Below are 6,000 nucleotides of genomic sequence, written 5' to 3'. Positions count from 1 at the left end.
TTTTTTTTTTTTTTTTTTTTTTTTTTTGCTGGCTCTTGACAAAATAAAGATGGCTTCAGCAATCCTCCTACTTCCATTCCAAAACAGGGTGCTCATGTGTCACAACTGGAACTATGGGCCCCATGAGTCTTACAAAGACAAAGGTCTGCAGGTAACAACAGTAATGAAAAATCATGCTTTCTTATTAGTGTTAACAGAACGTTGAATTTCACCAGATATTCCTATTTATTAAGCATGGCACTCAGCATTCCAAGGTGACCAAAAGATAACAATAATGTTTAAAAATTCTAAGTAAGGATCGTCATTGGTTTTCTACAAAGAAATGATAAATGTTTTAGGAAATCATTATAAGTTAAATCATTAACTTAATTTAAATATTATACAGAATAAACATGTACTGAAATGTCACATTGGTGTCTATAAAGAGATAGTTTTTGAAGGTCTTAATTCTTTCCTTTTTTAAAGATTTACTTAAATTATGTATGAGTACACTGTCACTCTCTTACCACACACCAGGAGAGGGCGTCGGATCCCATTACAGATGGTTGTGAGCCACCATGTGGTTGCTGGGAACTTAACTCAGGGCCTCTGGAAAAGCAGTCAGTGCTCTTAACCTCTGAGCCCACGTTCTCCAGCCCCACATTCTTAATTCTTTTTTTTTTTTAATTATTATATGTAAGTACACTGTAGCTATCTTCAGACACTCCAGAAGAGGGCGTCAGATCTTGTTACGGATAGTTATGAGCCACCATGTGGTTGCTGGGATCTGAACTCCGGACCTTCGGAAGAGCAGTCGGTGTGCTCTTACCCACTGAGCCATCTCACCAGCCCCCACATTCTTAATTCTTATCAGTTAAAAAATAAATTAAAAAAATAAAAATAAAAAAAACAAAAACAAATTCTAATCCTTTAGGTAAAAAGTATTTAAGAATTCTGAGATCGAAAAGCATCCCTACTCCAGAATATAAGTACAGTTTAACAGAAAAACTACAAAACAAACATAATTCACTTGTAATTTCAAACTAGCCAGACAATGACTGCCCTTGCACTAAAGCACTCCTTTTCCATTGCAGCTGCCATCTGAAATGTCTGACACTCACTTCTCACTAACTACTGAAGGCCTTGGGCAGCACTGTCCCTGCGGGCTCTGTTCCACAAAGGTCTGTATCTTGTGACAGACAAGAAAACACACACACACTTATTAAACATCTAAATTACTTGGTTAACTACAAGAACAGTGACAGAATAGCTATTCTATCAGAGCAGAAAAAAATATCCTAAGTCTCAAGATATGCTTTATACAGATATTCTCAAATCTGTAATACTGTAATGACTTAGAAAATGTCAATCTGATAGACTACTGTGCAATCATTAAGACTAAAAACTATAAAGCTATAACAAAATTTTATAATACACAATAAGACATTCTAAACATACATTTAAATATAGACATAACTATATCAGACAAATATAAATATTTAAGACATTATACACACAGGCAAAGACTTGAAGAATGTAGTAAGACAGTTAAGTATTTGATCTGGTTTTAAGTTCCTTTAATCCTCTGCATGTTGACAAAGTAAATAAAAACAGAAATGAACCCTTTCCCTAAAGAACTATAAAACCATCATCTGTACCTGGGTAATCACCTTATATTTACGATCTACACTAAATCTACACAAACTTGCCATATATATATCATCCTGACCTGTTTGTGCATGCTAGGGGCAAGGTCTCCCGAGAAAGAGAGAAGCCCTAGCTGTGCATTCTTATTAAGGAGGAAAGGGAAAAAAGAATGAAAGGATGAAATAATTAGTACCCAGCAAGGTCAAAGAGTCATCAATGGGATGTTTTACTGCCATCTCAAGGTATCAAATTTATTATTAGTTTAAGGAAGTGAACCACTAAATCCACTTAAAGTCAAGAAAATTACAAGAAAAATACAAATGTTACTTTCAATAACTTAAGTGACAAAAAAAAAAACCAACACTGTATCAATTTGATTAACCATTCAATGCATCAGAAATTAAATCTCTTTAAAAAAGCAGACTCATTAAAATTCAAGGATACCAAGATATCCAATTTCCTGTCAGAAGGATGGATAAGGAATCTATTACTTTATGGCTGTCAAGGGTCAAAAGCTCAATAAAGTAACCCTGAAATTACTGGTACTAACTCAAAAGGCACAATTAATTTGGATTCTAACATGATTATAAAAGATGCCCAAAAGCTTGCTTTTTGTATAAACTAACAAACTAATTCTAAAATTCATATTGAAATGAAAAAGATTCAAAAAACCAAATAAACAGCAGAAAGAACCAACACAGAAGATACATGTTTCCTGATTGTAAAACTTATTACAAAGGTAGAATAATCAAACCTAGAACAAACTTCCACACACACAGGAACTTAGGTTTTTAGCAGAGTACCAAGCCAAATAGAGAATATGTTTCTAACAAATAGTGTTTGGACAACTAACTAGCCATAATCAAATTAATGAAACTGGACCCCTATTTTCTTATAATAGATGCATGAAAATTAACTAGAAATTAATGTTCACAAAGAAAATAAACTGACAGCTAGCAAGAAGCTTAGCAGACAAAGGAAGTTTTCCAAAGCTTTATGATCTGAGCTCTATTCCTGGAACCCGCAAGATGGAAGAGAACTGACTGTGAACAGCTGTTCTCTACTCTCCATATTTTATGTGTCTGTAGAAGCGTTCCTGCATGCACATACAGCCCAGTAAATTTTTTTTTTTATTTAGAGTATAATAAAACTGAGCCCATTACTTATACTATTTGCAAAACTTAATGTAAAATGTGCACTGTAAAGCCTGTGCATTGGCGCCTGTCTTTAATCCCAGCACTCAGGTGGAGACAGACAGGTGGATCTCTACAAATTGGAGGCCAGCCTGGATTATGTAGTGAGTTCTAGGAACACAGAAGTACACAGTGAGACCCTGTTTCAAAAATAAACACACATTTAAAAATGGGTAATGTATACAAGCACATGATAAGTCTATGGCATTCTCAGAAGAGACAGCCCAGCAGCTAAGGGCTCTTGCTGCTCTTACAGAGGCCCTATACTTGTTTCCTAACCAGACTGCTTAATTATGCACATTTCTTGACCTCTACTTAAACCAAAACCTCATACCAAGATTCTGAAGACGTCCTTAAGGGACAAAAAGTCACTGAACTTCTATTAGTTTCTCCTCCTGGTGTGGCTTTACTGAATCTATACTATTACTGTTCTCTGAAACTAGCTTACTGAAGATGGGTGGCTATATCTGGGCTGTCAGTGCTACCAGGGCCTAGGCTTTGACTCTGGCCACTATGGAATCACACTCAGTGCCAATAGCTTTCCTAAGTGGGTGTCCCACATTTCTGGCATCTATAACATAGCTCCACTACAACTTGGGCTTTACTTTACATCTTTACACACAGGCTGTTTAGGACCTCCACACAGAAAATACAACTGCTACCTGCTGCTGACTCAACAGGTTTTCTGGAACCTTCATGGATCTCTGCTCAATAATCTAGCTTTTGCATCCTGCATGCCTGTAAAGGTAGCTCCATGTAGAAAACACTTGAGTTATGCACGTAGCTAAAAAGTAGCCTGGCCCCCTTCCACCAGCAGTTACAGTAGTATTTGAAAACTTCCCAGGTTGGACCTAAGAAAATATGGCCCTGGGGAATACTGCTCAGGCAGGACAGCTAAGAGATTTTCTTTGTTTAGGAATTCTCCTTTGAAATAAATTTGCATTTATATAAGCAGCTGGGGTCTTCCTCTCAAGGCACCTTTTCTATTGTCCCAGTATGAACCATCCTTAATTATACTAAAACCTTAATAATATAGACTCTTTAACATTATCCCCCTTTATACAACTTTAACCCAATTCACTCTTTTCCTACATATTTTCACATCTCTCTGCTGCACATTTTGCTCTGAATTTTCATCACTAAAAACATTGAGCAATAACTATCCCACAATCTGAATGCTGTGCTGTCTGGAAATTTCCTTACTCCATTACTGTTGAATTCCTTCACTTAGTGTTCAGGATATGACAGAATGTAGTCAAATGCTTTACCTGAATCTAGCAAACAGCTTCTCTAGTCCAATTCCCCTGATCCAGACACACAATGAATTGGAAAGCACTACTGTGCAACATGCAGTCTTACAGATAGATATGTGTGCTCATTACACACTGTGGAAAAATAAAGAGAGAGCAGTACAATGTCTATTGAGTCAACTGCATCTTCATATTTCAGGACTATTCCCAATCAACAAACAGTATTAACATGAAGTTTTAAATAATATTCCTATCTACCCCTGACAAAGCAGTCAACTATGTTCATCTGGATCACCATCAGAAGTCCTGGAGAACACAGACTCTTAGTCTATTAATGCCACAGGAAATGAACAGACAGGATGCCAGAAATGTCATTAGCTCAGAGGTCACTGTATCTGAGAGTGCTGTGGGATTGGGGAGGGATTGGTGACAGAAATAACAAGCATTTCACTCTGTTAATTTAAAGCAATTTTCATCGAATAATCTCCTATATTGATTGATAACTCGGTAAAACAATCTGTACATTGGTCACAGCTGAAACCACAAGTATAAACATTTACAGTTCCTGACAGTTATATAAGGCACTGCACCAAGTGCTACCAAAGACACAAAGCTCAGAATGCTCAAGTCTCTACCAGGAATGCTTCAAACTGTTAGATGATACCAATAATAAAGTTAAGAGTCCCAAAAGATAAATTAAAGCACCTGTCATTGAAATAAAAAGGTAATATCTCATTTTGGAAAGGGTATGCAGAAAAGTCTAAATCTGGAGAGCTGGTTGCTTAGAAAATGAGGCAGCAGGCAGGAACAAGCTATGTATAGAGGAACATTACAGGATGACTGCATGTGACTGGGCTAGCCTGTTCCCACCAGGGACAAATTATGTCACCTTGGACCAACAAGCCCATCTTGAAATCACAGCTACTCATTTATGAAATGGAAAAATAATAATGATTTTAATTACCTCAAAATTATTTACCTGAAAGATAGCTAGGTAGGAAAGGGCTCTAACATGAAGAAACAAAATAGGTCATGTTCACAGCTTAATAACTATTCTCTCTTCTGTAATCAAAACTAGGGAACATTTAAAGTATTTTAATTCATAATGTTTTAAACCAATTTTCTATTATTAGCAACTGAAGCATAAGGACTTGAGAGGACTCCAAATAACTGAGAAATGTAAAGTCCCAAATTGTATATAATTTTTAAAAGATTGTATACAAATCTATTCCTGAAGAAACTTAATTACTTAACAGAAGTATGTTGCCATTGTTTGGGGCAGCTTTTTGTTAAGTAGTTTACACTTAAAAACATCTTCGCAACTACACTCTAGGATATTTAGCTCAAAGCATCAAAAGCTCATGTCCACACAAAAATGAGTACAAAGCTCAAAAGAATTTTAAAACAAAAACAAAAAACAAAACAAGGAAATCACCCAAATGTCTTGGACAAATTATGGTGTTTACTGCATAGTTCAGGCTCAACTAGAACTCTTTATGAGCAGGCTCATCCTAACCTTGCAATCCTCTAGCCTCTTTAGTGCTGGGATGAAATCGTGCACCACCGTACCTCACTCTAAAATGCGTTAAGGAAAGGTTCCCTGCCATTTTTTGTAGAGAGAGGTGCTGCTGCCATCCTGCTCTGCAGAGAGCGGCTGGAGCTAGGGAGAAGCACTTCACAGCATACATGCAGAGTAGGAGGAGCTATGTGCTTTTGTGTCTTTTCACCTAAACATCTAAGTTCTTGAGTAATCTAAAGAAACAACCTAAACTATAGGAATATATACATAAAACACAAGCTACTACTGTATATTTATGCATATACACACATTACTATTGTGTAAAATTTAGCAATCTACATATTAGTATAGTAGTGATTTTAAATATCAAGTTTTGATACCTGCGTGCTCATATTTGTAATCCCAGCGTTGA

At 36.4% G+C, this 6,000-nt stretch overlaps 1 protein-coding gene across 2 annotated transcripts in view; it reads right to left on the bottom strand.

Annotated features, from left to right (window-relative positions):
* The window catches only part of Parg (poly(ADP-ribose) glycohydrolase), a 99,616-nt gene that overhangs the window by 76,995 nt on the left and 16,621 nt on the right, over nt 1-6,000 (bottom strand). The window lies entirely within an intron of this gene.

The sequence above is a fragment of the Mus pahari genome, chromosome 8 (assembly GCF_900095145.1).
Source record: "Mus pahari chromosome 8, PAHARI_EIJ_v1.1, whole genome shotgun sequence".
In the NCBI taxonomy this organism is placed as follows: Eukaryota; Metazoa; Chordata; class Mammalia; order Rodentia; family Muridae; genus Mus; species Mus pahari.
The sequence above is the reverse complement of the archived record's forward strand: the minus strand, read 5'-3'. Positions and strand labels throughout refer to the sequence as shown.